An 18,887-nucleotide genomic window follows, 5' to 3' on the forward strand; every position below is an offset into this window, starting at 1 on the left:
ATTTCCATCAGTCTCCTCAGACATGCTCAATTATAACATCACTGAAGCAGAGAACAAAATGCAAGCCTCAGGCTAGGTATTCAGTGCAGAAGAGACAAACAATTAAAGACAAGGATTTAAAACTTTTTGTTCTTGTTTAAAAACAAAGTGGTTTTTTCCATAATACTGCCATAAGAAAACATCACATATTCTGCTTCTTTTTGGCTTTTGGTTTTATACAGCTTTACAAGTTACAGCTTTGACAACATTTACTGTACAAATCAATTACTCATTCTCAAAAGTCATTACTCAGATTCACACATAGCAAATGGCAGTTTTCTAAACGATGAAAGGACCCATTATTGTATTTTTGTTAAAAGTGTTATGACTTCTAAGGCTAATACAATAAATGAAACTGAGTTCCAATTGATACAGTCTTCAGTCTGTAAGGAAAGATACCACTGTCAATAACTTTGGGATTGAGACCTTAAGAAAATAAATGGACAAGATTGCTCTTTGCCAAAGCATAATGAAAACGGCAATAAAAGTTTTATTATTTAAGCTATCCTAAAAAAAAAGGGAAAAAAATAAAATAAAAAAAAGAAAACCACAAAAATTACTGTGTCTGGGTCAGAAAAATCAACCAAGAGTAAAACCACTCATAGGCAACTGTCCTGTAACAAGGAAGAGTACCCATGAGACAGATGCGCAATCCAAAAATATGCACAGTGTCTAAAGAGGCAAAATAATGAATCTGAGATTTCAGTAATTTTATTCTAAACATGGTCTGAAATCATACATATTCATAGCTTTTCTATTAGAAACTTAAAGATACAGTTTATATCAACTATAACAAAATTGCTCAAAAATATTAAGCTACCACTATAATAACCAGTATAATAATTTGCACAGCCAATTAAAAATAGACTACAATAGAAAAGTCTGGGGTTTAAAAAATCCAAAACTGTTGTAAAGCTCCAAGAAGAAAATAACCAAGTTCAAATCCCAGTTTTGACCTGAATATGTCAGTATCACTAACTATACCTCAAGAAAAGAGACCATTTGACTATGCAACAACGTATCTCAAATTAACTGAAAATTAATCACTAGATGATTAGGAAAACATGTGCATCACCAAATTGGAGAGATCTAATTTGGTTCCTAAATAAATGACTACTCTCTTGAGACAAGGGAAACAGAAAAATAAGCTTTTCTAAGGTCAGCTGAAAGAAAGATTCTAACACAGGCATTTTCCCATCTATGTAAGAGTCCTTCTCCATCTCTTCCTTTCCTTGAATGACATCTGTAATGATGATAGCCTCAGACTTGGTACCTATTACATACCTATTAGTACCAACTTTCCAACTTCATCTTATCCTCCCCTGCCAACATATTCACAGTCATCAGTAAAAGGCCTGTCAGAGAATCCACGATGTGGTGCCCAATATGCTTCCAACTACACAATCTCACAATCTGATAATAGGTGTATGACTCAACTCCAGGAAAAGAGTTGCTACTCCACAGTATCTTTAATTACTCATTCCACAGCCCTTCAGCAGAGTGCTTTTGTCACAGGACAAGAGATACCATCTTCTCCCTCACAGGATGGTAGCTTTGTTTTTTACTTTGCTTTGTTTAGGTTTTGCTGGAATATAGAAAACCATGGTACTTTCCCATTCTGTCACATGGTAAGTGCGATCGAAATACATCTTCATAGGTCACATCACTGTGAGCATTGATCAGCTAATACCTATATTAACACACTGCTTAGTAGCAGGATTAGTCTAAAAGTGTAAAAAACCACAGTGAATTTTGAATGTGATTCACAGAAGCAGGTTAGGCTATTTATTACAAATAATTAAATCAAGAAGATTGAAAAAAGTGCCCAAAATTAGGAAAAGCTAAACCAGAGAAGAGTTCTACAGTCATCTGACCAAATCTGCATGCAAACTAAAGGCACTGAAAAACGGCCACAGTTTGTCTACAGTCAAGACTGAACCATTAAAATCTAACAATCTGACATACCTAGGCAACAAAAGCCATATCCCTGCTTCATAAGAGTAATTTACTTAGAAAAAAACCAAAAAAACCCTAAAACCAAATAAACAATCAGCAAATCAAGGAGCTGCTATGAGAAATTCCAAAGACTTAACAAAAGGCAAATAATCTTCTTTTGAGTTCTCCTGACAGAAACCAAGGGAATATCAAAAAACAGCAACACCTTGAGATGCTGTTTAAAAAGACCAGAAACAACACACTGGTACCTCTTTGCTCCCAAGTGTCGTGACAACAGAATCATAGAAAAGACTAGATAATCTGACATTTTAAGTATTTTAACATTTTAAGAATAATTAAAAAAAAAGCCTATTGTGAGCATTAATTAAATATATAGGTCCTGATGCCCTGTACACGGCAAGAGAGGAGTTTCATCCTACTTTCTAATAATGATAGCTATATAAGCATCAGGAAAAAAAATCCACTTAAATGAAAGCTTTTGATAAATTACCAAAGTTCGGTATCATCTGTGATTGGGCACTGGAACAGGCTCCCAGGGAAGTGGTCACAGCACCAAGCATGACAGAGTTCACGAAGAGTTTGGATGATACTCTCAGGCACACCGTGTGACCCTTGGGGTTGGTCCTGTGCAGGGCTAAGGGTTGGACTTGATGATCCTTGTGGGTCCCTTCCAACTCAGCAGATTCTGTGATAAACCATGTCATGGCAACAAAGTTACAGGTACCAAAATCCAGTCAAAAGAATCAGTGTAGCAGCACTACTAGATTCTGGGGATGTCACTGTAGCAACAATCTCAACTACCTATAAGCAGCCAATGTAATCCACATCTGGTTTGTATGAATCTTCCAATTTAATTACAGTAATGGCCTTTGCAAATTCCCCCAGTAGTCTCTTTCCACTGAAAAAAATGAACAGTCATAAAACTTGGTTCTAGTAAAACAGTCTCATCCCTACATCATTATTGCAATTACTTGTGACAAAAAGATTTAACCAGTGTCAGCAGGGATGCAAGGCACAGTAAGACAAAAGGAGAAAGTCAACCAAAAAGATAAGGATTTGTTCCATGTATCACATACTTAAGTGAGAGGTGGTGACAGGGGGGAAGTACAACACATGTGACCAAACAGTATGTTTTCAAAACTAGGAGATTTAAAACTAAGGGATTATGACTTCAATCTGTTCCAGCAAGCTCTCACGAATAAGAAACCCAAAACCCAGCTAAGACTGACTGAAAGGTATAATTCTAGAAAACACTCTTCACTCCAGTTAAGAACTGAAATGCTGGTTGTAAAATATTTTTCAATTCACCACTTCTATTTTTTTTCTGTTCAGATATGGAATAGTCTACCACAAGAAAAAAGTAAACTGTGACTCTTCAGCTTGAAGAAGGCATCTGAAGAAAAAAAAAATGAGACCCATAAAATAATGGGTAGTACAATCAAAAATCAACAGCTCTTAAAAAATAAAAGCTAAAGCATATCACATTAAATTGGAAAAAGGTAGTTTTAAAAATAAATGCTATACAAGCACTTTTGTAATTCCTTTCCACAGAAATACATGCTAAAACACATTTTATATATGTACTAAAGCAGCAGAAAAATTCATTGATTTTTTTCAAGAAGAAAGGCATGAACCAATGCTTAGTACAAGGGTGACACCTAAAAAGTCTCAGAGCCATGTTTTGCTAGTGGCTAGAGCAGCAACAGTAAAAGGTTTCATTACAAGCTCTCCCTGCTCTTTAACTCTTCTCTATGCATCCACTCTTTAAAAACAGTACAGTGGGCTAAATGGGTCTTTGAGGCAATTTGGCATAAACACCAAGTTCTAAGCCAACATATTTTAATGAAAAAAAATTAGGATTCTCTTATGGAAGGAAATGCTCACAGTCTCAAAATAACAAAATCTCCAGAGAAAAGAGGCACAGTGAAAAACTCTGTTGAGGAATTAGCAATTGTGCTGACAGACTTGGGCTACTTACTTTCCCAGACACATACAAATTTAATTTGGTAAAGGCAGTACCAATTTCCTACCATGTATTTTCCTGTAGTAGACTCTAATGCCTGGGTTTAAAGGCATACCAAAGCATAAGCACACACACACACAAAACAGAACCTTACTTCAGACAGGTGTCTCAGTTCGCACTTAGTGAGGAACACTGCAGAAAAGGCCGCGCACGTGAAGTTACATGTTGCAATGAGAGGCAACAGGCACAAACTGAAACACGTGAAGTTCCACCTGAACATGAGAAGAACTTTACTGTGAGGGTGGCAGAGCACTGGAACAGGCTGCTCAGAGAGGTTGTGGAGTGTCCTTCCCTGGAGACATTCAAAAGTCATCTGGACACAAACCTGGGTAACATCCTTTAGGGGACCCTGCCTGAGCTGGGGGGCAGGATGAGATGACCTCTGGTGGTCCCTTCCAAGATTAACCATTCTATGATATAAAACGATGTGTTATGTCTGGCTGAGAGAAACTTAATTTTCCCCGTAGCAGCCCTCACAGTGCTATGCTTTGTATTTGTAGCTACAAAGATGCTGATAACATGCCATTGTTTTTGGCTACTGCTGAGCAGTCTCTCCAATATTTTCCTCCCTCACCACCCCAACTGGGGGTAGGCAAGATCTTGGTAGAGGACACAGCTGGGACAGCTGACCCAAAGTGTCCAAAGGGATATTCCATACCATATGACAACTGCTCAGCAATAAAGCTAAGAGAAAGGAGAAAGGGAAGCGTTCATTATTATAATGTTTGTCTTCCAGAGAAATTGCTACATGTTCTGAAACAGTTTCCCAGGAAGTGGTGGGACATTACCAGCTGATGGGAAGTACAGAATAAATTCTCCATTTCCCTTTGCTTCCACATGCAGCCTTTGTTTTATTAAGCTGCATTTATCTTCATAGCACAATGTGAACCTGGAGTGCACAAATTATATTTCAGATGACTAAAATGAAAGATGCACTCCAGGAGTAGTCATAAAAATAAACTGGAGAAACTCCAGATCTTCAACAATAAGGTGTGTTTCAGTTGCTAACAAACAGGACCAGACTATAATTAGTCTTAAGTAACTTCCTCTAAAATGTGTATCATATGGACACTGCGTCCTCTGCACTACTTGTGGTGCTCTTCAGAATCCCTGGTATTAGTACTGATAGCCAATGTGGGATCTTTTCTCTTTCTGATAGAAGTTATCTGAAAAACACAACAACTGTGTTCCAAAGAAGCAATCAAGGTCTACCCATGGCTAAGTATCAACAAAGATTTGTAGGATCCTGACATATCCAGTGCTCTTCCACTAACACTGTAACATCACTGGGTTACCAACAGCTCATCCGCCAAACATAGCCAAAGGACTATGTTAACCCTGTAAAATTTAAAAATTAAAAGAAAATTTTAAAAATGTCAAATTAATTCAGTAAAATATTTTGGATCTCATCATGATACAGGTTTTACAGAAGAAAATATGGATTTGCCAATTTGAGACCCATATGCTAACACATACAAAAGAACAACTTTTTGTAATTCTTATTTATTTTTAAATCTGTAATGCACAAACAAGAGTATGTTCCAAGCAAAGTAGCAATCCTTGTGCAGTATCTTGTGATTTCACAAGACACTGGAAGTATCTTTCAGAACGTATGCAGAAAGTTATTTCAAAACTGCTCTGCCAAAAAAGCATTGGATGTTTTTTGACTACGCACAGCTTGCTAGAAATGAGAAAAAATCTCCAGGTAGCAACCTTTTGATGTCCAGTAAGGAAAATTCTACATCTTTGAATGGAATTCATTTTCATGGTTTCGTATAAAAGAATACAACTTTGATATCTTCTAGACAAATATGGCTGCATCTTTAAAAATGCGTGGTAACTTAAACACCTTTGTTTGTTGCAGCAAGAAGGTAATTTCCTTGGATCCAGAATATAGATGAATGCCTCTGACAGGCAGTGAACAAAATAGAAATAAATTAAGCTAATCTGAGGACAAATTCAGTCATGACCCTCATTGTGAATGAGTGATCTGATCTTCCATTCTTACCGGAAAAAAAAGCCAGCATAACAGTAACCTGTCATTAAATCTAGGAATTCTTCCAGTGGAAACAGCAATTTTCTGAAAAGGTGAAACAAAAATGGATTGCCAACAACCCACTGACCATCAAGGTCAGATCCCATGGGGGTACCTGAGAAATGTAAGTAACTTACTATCCCTTTATAGAAGTCTGGAGAAAGAGAGAACAAAGAGCAGATCAAGGAAGAGCTGATGTTGGACAGCTTCAACACAGCCAGCCTTAATGCAGTTCAAAGCCTGAGAAGCATCTTAATCTGATGACAACCATCAGTCAGCACAACTCATGCTTGAATCTGGTTCACTCAGTAGAATCCATGCAACCCTTACCTGTTCTTAAACAAGTTTAGGAAAGAAAGGTACCTAGCATACAAACTCCATTTCACAAGAACTATGAGGTTCAGCTAAGAGATGCCCCCTTCAACCTCTGACTGAGCAGGTATTTCAGGAACACAACAGATTTGTAAATCCTAGCTAATAGGCTTAACTGTCTGAAACAACAATAACACTTAAGCTTCCCCACACAGTCCTACGCAGGGTCACAAGCACCTTTATTTCACTCCTCCACTCTCTCTGCTTTAACTACACTTGAATCTCAGTCACCAAGGAATTAGGAAAATACAAGTGAGATCACAGGCTAAGGACCTTGAGTAGACTGAACATAAGCTCCACTGAGCTCTCAACAAAAAACTGATCCCACAGAAACATATCCTCAAGAAAAACATGAAGGACAGATTGCAGCTTCTATTTATATCATCTAAGCAACTGAAATGCCCACTTCTCATTTGCCAGAGAGTGCTCATATAAACATAGAATGGTTTGGATTGGAAGATACCTTTAAAGATGATCAAGTTCAATCCCCACATGCCATGGGCAGGGACATCTTCCACTAGATCAGGTTGCTCAAAGCTCCACCCTACCTGGCCTGGAACACTTCCACTGATGGGGCATCCACAACTTCTCTGGGCAACCTGTGTCAGTGCCTCACTAGCATCACAGTAAAGATTTTCTGCCTAATGTCTAATTAAAGCCACTGCCCCTTGTCCTACCACTACATGCCCTTGTAAGAAGTCCATCTCCAGCTCTCTTTTAAGCCCCTCTTAGGTTCAGGAAGGCTGCAGTAAGATTTCCCCAGAGCCTTTTTTTCTCAAGGCTGAACAACTCCAGTTCTCTCAGCCTGCCTTCATAGGAGAGCTGCTCCGACCCCCCCATCATCTTCGTTGCCTCCTCTGGACTTGCTCCAACAGTTTCACATCTTCCTTATGCTGAAGGCCGCAGTACTCATGAGAGTGGAGTAGTGGGGGAGAATCACCACCCTCAACCTACTGGCCATGCTCCTTTTAAAGTAGCCCAAGACATGGCTGGTCTTCTGGACTGCAAGTGCATATTGCCAGGTCTTATCAAACTTCTTGTCTGCCAAACCCCCAAATCCTCCCCTCCTTCATAGGTCTCTCACAAAGCAACACGGAAAGAAAACTCTCACAGACCGTAACCAGAGTTGAAACTTCCTGATAGAAATGAAAACAAAAACCAAACAAAGAACAAAATCACACATTCCTGAAACTGATAATTCATTGTTCTTTATGAATAGTTTGGTAAAATTAATGTAAGCACATAGAAGATTTTTATGAAAGAATGTTTTGCTGAAATACTCCAGCCAGAAGAAATACTTCACACTTCCAATGCTGTGAACATTATTTGAAAAGTATGGTTTTTATTTTAAGGCATGCAGAGTTGGAAATATACATGTATTTTTCATTTGAAATCCATTATGAAAAAATCCAACCAAACAATTATCCTGAAATCCTGTAAGAATACATACAGCTTTGATGCTCATGAAAATTTAAGGATAGGAAATTGTAATGTTTACTCAAGATAAAATACTATGATAGCTTTACTTTCATTTAATAAGTAATGATACTCACTTTGAAGAAAGATTTAAAATTAGAATTTAAAAAAAAAAATTAAAATCATTTTAACTACCAATAAGCTGTAATAGTGAAGCTATGGAAGCTGAAACAAATGGGCCTACAAAACAGAAAAAAAATAACCCAGACTGAAAGCTTGCATCAGATACTTAGTTTCTGTTTCCCTTGCTAATAATATCTACCCCATACTCCACAAATCCTCATTTAATGCATCTTCAATACTTGTTTTCCAATACAATTAAAATTTTACTTGATTTGAAAGTAAAGCCATAACCCACTGACATACTTATGACAAGGATTACACTGAATTTTACTACTGCAGATCAAAAAAAGGCTTTAAAAATGCAATCATATTTAAATAGTGAAGATGGTAAAGTATTAAAAAAGTGAATCTAAGTAGATTAGTTCAAATTTCCATTCTGAAGAAAGTAAAGTCCAACTAGTTGAACAATGATAAAGAAATCACTGGCCAGTAAATGTCTAAAACAACTAACAGTACTTCACTAAACAGATATGTCCCTTTTTTAGTCCAGTTTTATCTTCTTACTTAGAGCAGACATATAGCTTCGTTAGTTACTTTTTTACTGCAAGCAGCTCCGCAGAGCCCCTTCATCTCAAAGGAGTAAATTTTCTTCATCTGTAAGTAACGTGCCACCAACAAAAGAGGATAGGGGGGCCAATAATGCCACATTTTTTTAAATAAGATACCTTTAACATTTTTGAAAGTAAAATCAAATCTTTTTAAGCACATGAACAAAAAACAAAACCAAACCACAGTATTTGGGAGTAAATTTATAGATCTGCATGTGTTCCACCATGCCTTCTCTCAAAGCATACAGTTGAATATATGCTTTCTCAGTTTTGACTACCACTAATAAGAGGCCTTCCATTCTAAATTGTTCTGTGAGTCACGATTTAACATTCTGTAACTGATCCAAGGCTATTTTTTTTCTCATTTTAACCAATATTCATAGTTCATCTCGTAACGCTTCATAATCCTGTGATTCAAAGCTGGGTAACAACATCCACATTAACATTTTTTTCATACAATAGAAGTTCCTCTAAATTCTTATATTTACATTTTAATTTACTGGTGCTCGCTAGGCATTCCATGTTCTTTCATTTTTGCCATAAATTTTCAAAATAGCAAAGATGATCCAACTGAACAATGTGTGTGCAGTTCAATGGCAGTTTGCAATTAAATGTGCCAGACATCTGTGAAAGTCTTAACTGGTCCTGTACAAGGAAAAAGGAATGGTTCTGCAATTTTAAAAGCACACAAAGTTCGACAATGTTAATCTCACCTACACAGAGAAAAAGAGAATCGTATGTAAGCATCTACAAATACAAAACTACCAAATACACATAAAGACAATCAAATGTTTCCAAGCAGAACATGCACACATATTTTTGTCTCTGGCAGCCCACCAAAACAGAAAATACTATTTGACAGTTATAAGAAGAAAGGCATTAAAATGTGATTCTGATCCTTTCTTCTATGAAAAAAAGTCTTCCAGCCTTCCACTTCAAATAAGAAATCTCCCAGTAACTGCACCATGGCAGTATGATGCTTAACTTAAAACTAGATGAGTGCATTTTGAATATATCCAGAACAGACAAACTTACAAAATTCCTGTTCATTTGTTTGTTAAATTTTAACTTACCAGTTTACCACCAAAATAAATAAATTACAGTTTTCTCCTATACGAAAGTTTTAAATAGCAGTAGCTGTCTGATAGACTTGAAAAAGAAAACAATTTCCTCTAACACACACTTTATTATAGTATTCCAAGCCAGGGTAAAACATCTCCTCCACTATGAACTTGTCATAAGAACAGTTTTAGTCTTCTTTTTATTCAGCTAGGCACTTTAAAAGCACAATGTAGCTATGAGACACAAATCTTACAAGACACAAGTTCTGAGCCTTCTGTGTGAAAGTTGGGCTTGCATTTCCCATACAAGAGGCACCAGTTAGTAGGAAATAATCCCTAGATGTGTAAGTAAAAGTTGTAGAGCATCAAACGTAAGTACTTTCATTCACATCACATGGAGCAGAATGTGGTATTAGTGACACAAAAAAATTAATATAACCTGTTTATTGCTATCACTGTGCTCCAAGAAGTCTCTAAATAGCTCCACAAGTAGGAAGAGAGACATCAGCAATCTGCATGAGAGAACAAGCTGATTCATCTCTGTCAAACAATACTTTCCAGAGGCTACAGTGGAGTTGCTAAAGAGTTGAGTGCCACTGCCAGTTCTTATAACTAGTCAGAACGCATTGGGGTATCAGAAACAGCAATGCATCTAGGACAGCCAATATGCATAACTAAGCCTCATTTATCACTCAAAAGTATCAATCACATCTTTTTTAATTATACCTCACCACTGCAAATGTCAATGCAATTACGAAAGTCCACATTTCAAAAGCTGAAAAACAGCTGTTTGTTGAAAACTAATAGTACTGTATATCAATCAATGTCTGCACAAAACTGTAATTCTGTTTACAACTATAAATGAAAATATTTAAGCTATAGGTTGACCTTATCTCCTAAAGAATTGTATTTCAAAATGTCTCCACTGTTTAAACAAAACCTATCTGTGGTGGGTTGACCCTGTCTGGACACATGGTGCCCACCAAACCATTCTATGACTACCTTCCTCAGCTGGACATGGTGGGGGGGAAATACAACAAAAGACTCATGAGTCAAGATAAGGTCAGGGAGAAATCACTCAGCAATTACCGCAATGGGAAAAATATGCTCAACTCGGGGAAACAAATTTTTTAACAATCAAATCAGAGTAAGTTAACTATAAATAAAACACTGTCCCTCCACCCTCTCTTATTCCCGGGCTCAACTTCTCTCCCTCCTTCCCCCAAGTGATGCAGAAGGACAGGGAATGAGGGCTGTGCTTTGTTCATCACACGTTGCCTCCGTCCCTCTTTCCTCCTTGCTCTCCTTCCCTGCTCCAGCATAGTGTCCCTCCCATGGGTAACATCCTTTCACAACCTTCTTCAACATGGTTCCCTTTCCACAAGCTACAGTTCTTACACAAACTGCTCCGGCATGAGTCCCTTCCACGGGGTGCAGTCCTTAAGGAACAGACTGCTACACCATGGGTTTCTCCCTGAGGACACAAGTCCTGCCAGAAAACCTTCTCCAGCACAGGGTCTCCATGGGGTCACACCCACCTCAGGGCATCCACCTGCTCCCTGGTCCTCCAGGGGCTGCAGGCAGGTATTTGCACCACTGTGGACCTCCATGGGCTGCAGGGGGACAGCCTGCCTCACCACAGTCTTTACCATGGGCTGCAGGGGAATCTCTGCTCCAGCGCCTGGAGCACCTCCTCCCTCTCTTGGTGTGTGCAGCAATGTTCCCCTCAAATATTCTCACTCCTCTCTCCAGCTGCAATTGCTCCTCCGCAGTAACTTTTTCCCTTTCTGAAATCTTTTACTCCACAGATACTAACACCATCAGCAATGGGTCTGTCTTGGAGCTGCCTGGCACAGGCTCTATCAGACATGGGAGAAGCTCCTGGTAGGTTCTCACAGAAACCACCCTTGAAGCCCTCCCACTACCGAAACCTGGCCACATAAACCCAATACACTCTCTGAGACCAGGATTATAGCACTCCAATCCCCCAAACCCCACACCTTCAAAACCGAGCATTATCCCAGACATTATCCCCAAAAAGCATCATAATACAATTTTTTATATGACATTCTACTCCCCAGAGATCAGTTTTCTTACTTAGTGTATTTTTCTTCTACAGGTTATTTTGATGCTTATACAATAAAAGACTTCAGGCAAGTCTTTTTTCTCAGTCACAGTATAAACCCATTGACCTAGAATGGTTAGTCTTAACTTACAAACATATGAGAAGAAAAAAAAAAAGTCGGAAAATAATGAAAAATACTACAAGGGAAACTGAACACAGAATAAGAAGCTGGAAGCTACTTGCCATATATAGCAGTACCATAATGTATTAACAATTACTGCTAAATGCTACTTTTCTCAATAACTCTCTTGGCTGTATTAATTTTTAATAATGCCTCAGTAGCCTTTCATTACAGTGTTTTAAAGATCTCATTTTGCTACACTAAGTATAGACTATTTAGCTGGATTTCCATTTTCTAAATAAATAGAAATGCTAAGGAGGTTTTCTTATGCCAGGATTACTTTTAGACCACAGATTTCCCTATCTCCCAGGAAATTTTCAGGATTTCCTAAAGGAATTTCAAATCAAAATTCACATTGGCTGTACTGTCAGCTGCAGCTGTGTCACGTCCTCCTTGTACTATGATGTACGTGGTCTCCTCAACCGTTCATACTCTACAAATTGTATAAATAAGGGAATTTTTAAACACAAGATTTTTCAAAAACTAATGCAACAAACATATATAGCCAGTTTAGATGTACTGCTGGAGCAAAAAATGACAACCCTCATCCTCAAAAATGCTCAGGTTGCTTCATCAGCTTCCTTACCATGAAGCCTTAAAATCTACTGTGACTCCACAAGGAGCATATGAGAGAGAAATTTTGAAGTAATAATGAGGGGCTCCTAGGATTCCTCTGACCTCCAAAAAGCATTTAGATTGTAACAACACTTCAGGCTTCTTACTGCTTTTTTTGCATATCTGGATAATATCAGGTTTTGGTACAAGACACATTTAGGACTGATCTCAGTCAGAAGAAAATACATTATTTGTGCTGCTTTCTTTTCAGGGTGAAGTAAGTTGAAAAGCCAGTTATGTCATAACTCCTGCATGTGAAAATCTCAAGTACAAGTACTTGCAGCCATTCTAGCTTCAGAGGACAGGTTAGAACCACAAATCAAAGCTGGGACAAATGATCCAAGAGCTTAAATGTGGACTATAAAAGGTATTTTCTATTTACACTCTGAAACCTCTTAACTGTATTTAGTTTTAAGAGGAGGATTTCTTACTTAAAAAAATTCAACACAAAGCATTTTGAAACCCATATGTCAGCTTAGACTCTGGTATTAACAGATGGTGATAATTCCCTTAGACTCCTCAAAAATTAATAAAACATCATGTAACAAGTCATTTCAAGGTCTCTGTAAATCCAGGCGGACACTGCATCACTGAAAGAAGGGAACCTGTTGTACTCAGGATTTTCCACTCATGTTGTTAGGTTTTTGGGGGTTTTTTTAATGTAAAGCTTCCTTTCAGAAGTATAATTTCTCAATAGTTAAACTCCACCTAAACAACTAGCTTAATTTTTATAATTTTGCTACATTTCTGGTACTTTTAAGAAAAGACTCAGTAACAAACCAAGTAGATCCAAATTTGTTCTTAAATAGGATTTAAACATATTTTATTAAGAAAAAACCCAACCCAACCCAAACTATTTTATTATAGTTACTTTTACTATTTTGTTAATTTCCCCTTATTATAGAGTCGCCACAGAATCACGGAACAACTTGGGTTGGAAGGGACCTCAAAGATCATCTCGTTCCAATCCCCCTGCCAAAGGGGATGATCTTCCACTACACCAGGTTGCTCAAAGCCCCATGTAACCTGGCCTTGAAAACAGAAAAAATACTACTAATAAGGGAAATCATTACAACTGTGAGCTCTGGGAATAATGGGCTTTGGGTTTTAGTAAATACCTGTAACTATCAACAGCTTCACTGAAGAATCATCCATTTTGAAGACTGTATCAGCTCCTATTCAATGAGCACTGTTTGAAATGTCAAACACTGTACTGTATCAATTGTGAAAGACTGACTACCTCTCAGCGAGCCTACACATTGTTCCAGTTACAATGTGTTTATTATTGCACATTATAAGTTACTTTGAATAAATGAATTTTTTTCTGTTCATGAAACAAGGAACTATAAAAATTTTGTTACACAATCATCTTTGCTTAATATATTACAGTTTCGAAGTTGCATACAGTTATATGTACATAAAGTGCTATTGAACATTTAATCTATAAATATTAGACTACATATAAAGTCATGAATCTATTACTTCCAACAAACTCACTGCAGAACTTCAATAGCTTTGGCTCTATATTGAATTTTAATATTTTTTCCTTCTAATATCAAGCATCTACAACTTTGAAGACTACGGTAATAGCTTTTTTAGTTTAATTTCAATGCACACTAATTTGTTGAAGGCAGTAATATTTATAGTATATGTAAAGAGCCACAAAGTTTCATTAACTCAGTATTAAGCCACTAACTTTATACTTTTTCAGTAGAATATCAAATGTAGTTACATTTTATACTTCTGACATCCAAGAAAGAAAGCTTACCTACAACCATAGCTGTGATTTTCAGTACTGACACACACTCTTGGGTTTGTGCATTTCATCCAAGACTATCCATTAACAAGCAGGCACAATGGATGAAAAGCAAACGCTGCTGTGGCTCACTGAGGTCTGTTTTCTTCCTGGCTGCATGTGGTGTAAATTGTCCTTTGCTGGGTTAGGCTTAGCAACATTGACTGGGTTATTTGTGGTAGATATTGCAGCTCATACTGTGAGATGAGGACAAGGATTGCTATAATTAAAAGGCTTCCCAGACTCCACCTCCCACTTTTTGAAAAGGAAGTACTATTATCTGCACAAGGAGAACAAAGATCTAAATGTGAGAATGATTAAGGGACTGGAACATCTCACGTACAAAGAAAAGGCTGAAGCGAGATGGGATTGTTTAGCCTTAAGAAGAGAAGGTTTGAAGAGATCTTATAAATGTGTATGTGTATTTGGGAAGGGGGGGGGGGAGGCTGGGTGGGCAGGGAGGAGACACGAGGGAGCCAGACTCTTCTCAGTGGTTCATACAACAAGCCCAGGACAGCATGACAAAGATTCTTTTCAGATGGACTCAATTCACTTCAGCCTTGGATAGCAGATGCAACTCGAACAGGGTCTTCTTGAAGTCTATTTCTGAATTCACATAATGCTCTCCTAAGATGCAATGGAGGCTGCAATATTTCCATGAGGAACAGAGTGGAAGAGAAAGTCTTTCAAATCACCGAATAAGCTGCATATAACAAAACAAACAAAACCCAGAAGACTTCTGCAGGTGCTTTGGAGATATATACACCATAGCTGAAGACATAGAAGAAGCAGCAAAAAAGATTTTTGGAACACCAGAGACTAAAACATGGGCAGAGGCTACAGAAATCTCTTTAGGGGAAACAAAGGTAGAAGAAGTAGCTCCCACCTCCTAAGCATCTTGCTTGGAAGACCTTATTCAATCCAATGCACTCTTACACAATTGTTTCCTTAAGTTTCAGCTATTCAATATACGAATATTAACAGCTGAGAAGCCATCAGTCACAGATATGACTCACAAACACTGCACACCTTGCCATTTACAAAAACAGATAATGTATTTCACTGGAGTAAGAGAAGGAAAACAGGGGGTGCTGAGCCATGAAAGTATAACACATTTAGTAAGGTTCTCTAACTCTTTCTTTTTTGCAATAGGCTCCTTTGTGAGTCTAAGGATGCTTCCAAATTCATATTTTCTAAATATCCAAACTAGTTTCTTTTTACAAAACAAGAAGGAAAAAAACCTGTTACAGTGGCTCTTAAAGCAGGCAATCAAAATTCAATAAAAGTTAGAAAATCCTCTATAAATGAGTATATGTCACATAATATGAAGACTTAAAAAGCGAAAAGAAAAAGAAAGAAAGTGAGATCACATAAAATTTCTTACAATGCCACATTGCTGCTACTGGAGTTAGTTTAGAAGGATCTACTCAGAGAATCACTATTTCCATCCTTCTGTCTCCATTGTCCCAGTATGACAAAAGCCATGAGGTATCAGAAAGCATGATATGAATAACAGCTTCACTTTTAAGTGAATATTTTGCCCTATCTCACTTCCAGCTTATTCCAAAACCTAATACCTATTCTGCATAGTTAAGACAGGCTTTCAAGTGTAAACAAAAGGGCAGTGAAAGAAACGTAATTTTCCAAAGACGGAAGTCAAGCATTTGTAAGCTGTTGAGCAGCATAAGCAGTATTCACATTTATGCAAGCTTTCACAGAATTGCTGTGTTGGAACAATTTCAGTGATGTAACTAAATCTTAAATTAAAGCAGGGTAGTCATATAAGAGGGTTGCATTAAACTAAATGAATTAACATTTGGTGTTACTGAGATTTATACCAGCAAACTACTTAGACTTACTTATTTACTGAAAATTATTATTTTCCATGTACATCAAAAGTAGAACAAATGCTAAACTATAAAAAATACCAGAATGCAATTTTAGTGGAGAGTCAGTAGGCTGATCAGAAGTTGAAGTGCTTCTCTACTGGAAATAACAGATAATCTTTCTCTTAGATATTAATATCATTAACAATCTTCTTAAATTGGAAGTTATGAAATTACAGTTCAAATAGCTGAAATCCATCTTAATTCTACTGTTGAAGTGGGTGTTCTGTCATTAAGGAAGCAATATGTGACTCTCCACAAATAATCTATTTTTTAATTGTTCATTATCTTTATGCTGAATATCAAATATTGAATACTGTATCATTACTAGTACATCCAAGACAAATCCTTGAAAGACAGAAGTGAGAGGTAGATCATCAGATTCAAAAATGATATTTCATAAGATCTGCTGCCTCTGATTATAAAAGCAAGTTCTGAATTTGATTCAGACTTAAAGGAAATTTAAGGATTCTGTCTATGCAAAAATTAATAAAACTACACAATGAGGTATTTCCATAAAAACAAATGGTAACTGAGGATCAAATTTCACAAAAACATAAATAAAACTTCATCAACATAAACACACGCTACTACATCAACCCTTTGCCCACCAGGCATATTCAATATATCAGCTAATGAGGTAACTGCAGTGATAATGTTTTGTGTAAAGTACGACAAAACACGGTAGTAATGGGAGAGCAACAAGTTGATCTGAAATGCTGGATATACTGAGACAGGTTAAGATAAAAATAAAAAAAGTGCAGAACCAAGTGATGAACAGGTGAGACTAAGAGGTTGATTTAAAATAGCTCGGATAGTTTATTAAGTTAACATTCTGTTAATACTGTGCACAGTGTTTATCAGAACAGAAAAGACTCAGTTTTGGTACTAACCCAATCACAGATTTCATTCCACTTTCACTAAATTCAATATGGCATGATAGGTGAACAAACACTTCAGCAGGAATTCAGAGATGATTATGCAGGTTTTCAGTGTTGGTTTTTGGTTGGGTTTTTTTTTTTTTTTTACAGATGTAATATAGACAGTGATTCATATATTTGAGAAATATGAGTGAAGACACTGAAAAGCATTAACATGAAAGAAAAAACTGCACTACAGCCTCCTATACCTCAGCCTCATCAATGTAATCAGCCATTCCCCTTGACTTCTGCCCTTTTGAGTGCTCACCTGAAGGCAGGGGCAGGGGGGACCATGAAGGAAAATATGGAAGGGAGAGAGAAAGATTAGTGTATAACTGAGTACACAGAGAAATGTTTAGTCCTCTAAAACACATGGCTTAAATGGGGAATCAGGTCATAATTTTGTAAAAATAGAATCATCATAGAGAAAGGTGAGAACCCTTTGCTTGATGGAAAGAGATAAAACAAAGGTAGGGTCTCAGGAGGGAGTAGGGGGAAAGGCCAAAGCTTTGAGGTGTTTTATTAATACCACTCTCCAAATTTTATTACTTCAGTGTGACAAAAATAATAAAAATGTTTCTAGGTATTCATCTCCTTTATAATCCATGGACTGAATCCTATAAAGACAAGAGAGAAGTAAAGAAAAGTAAGATGTAAACATGAGAAGAAAATAGCTGTTCAGAGTTAAGCAGTAAGGAATGCTCAGTTATATGCTCACGATGACAGATTTTTAGAAGTTATTGCCTACAGAAATGTATCAACCTATTATACCAAAACCACAGCAAATTCCAAGCCACTTCCTGAGATAACACTAGTGCTTTATGACTGATACAAGGATTGAGAAAACTTCTCACCCATAAACACCTACTATCAAAGATTAGACAAAAAAAGCCAAAAGAAATCAGTTATACTAAAATAACTGAGTATCCAGTTATTCAAAGATTTTACGTAACCAAAACTAAGTTTTCCATGGAAGTATTAATAACAACAGCTACAGTACTCTTACGTAGCTGCCCATGGAACGTTATGACAAACGTTGGATACTGCTCTTTTCATATGGCTCTGGTAGCTTCTACAGTAATGTCCAGACACAGCCTAGTAGGATAGATGAGCAGGATAGAAAGGGACCAGTGGGACAGACTGTAACAGGACTGCCACTTTCAGTTAAGTATTACCTAAACCAAAACTTAACACATAAAACAAACAAACAAACAAAACCCAAAACAAACCAAAATAGCAACTTCAAACCTTCACTTTTTTGATCAGTACCATCTATCAGCAGAGAATTATACTCAAAATGAGAAGGCTTTCACCAAGAAAATGGAACAAGATTCTCAAGCCTGCAAAGCTAGTTTCACAAGAAAAACAGAAGTCATATGATGGAGGCTACAGCTCAGGAGGCCCACGCTTTTAGGAGTACAACAGCATTCAACGAACAAGTGATTCTTCCTCCCTAAATAAGAGTTGAACTGTGCCATGGGCTGTTGCAGCAACCAAAACTTTAAATGGATTCAAAGAACTCAAATACCAAAAGCCAACTTTAGCTTAAGAAGACCCTCAACCAACATCCAAAGAAGTACCAAAAGAAAAAATTCTTTCTTAAATATGCCTCCCTTTACATTTTTCCTTATGACCACTACTACAGAAAACCTGTAGGGAGAGAAGGATCTCTCATATAATTCAACCCATTTGCTCTGAAGCTGCAAATGCCACTCCTACGAGTACACAATGTGACAGAGCACTAAAAAATGGCTTACCTCTTGTGATGGGTGACTAACACTGAAGTAGGATG

General features: G+C 37.3%; 1 protein-coding gene across 4 annotated transcripts in view; it reads right to left on the bottom strand.

Moving 5' to 3' along the window:
• The window catches only part of NBEA (neurobeachin), a 477,681-nt gene that overhangs the window by 453,922 nt on the left and 4,872 nt on the right, over positions 1-18,887 (bottom strand). The window lies entirely within an intron of this gene.

The sequence above is a fragment of the Chiroxiphia lanceolata genome, chromosome 2 (assembly GCF_009829145.1).
Source record: "Chiroxiphia lanceolata isolate bChiLan1 chromosome 2, bChiLan1.pri, whole genome shotgun sequence".
Classification (NCBI taxonomy): domain Eukaryota; kingdom Metazoa; phylum Chordata; class Aves; order Passeriformes; family Pipridae; genus Chiroxiphia; species Chiroxiphia lanceolata.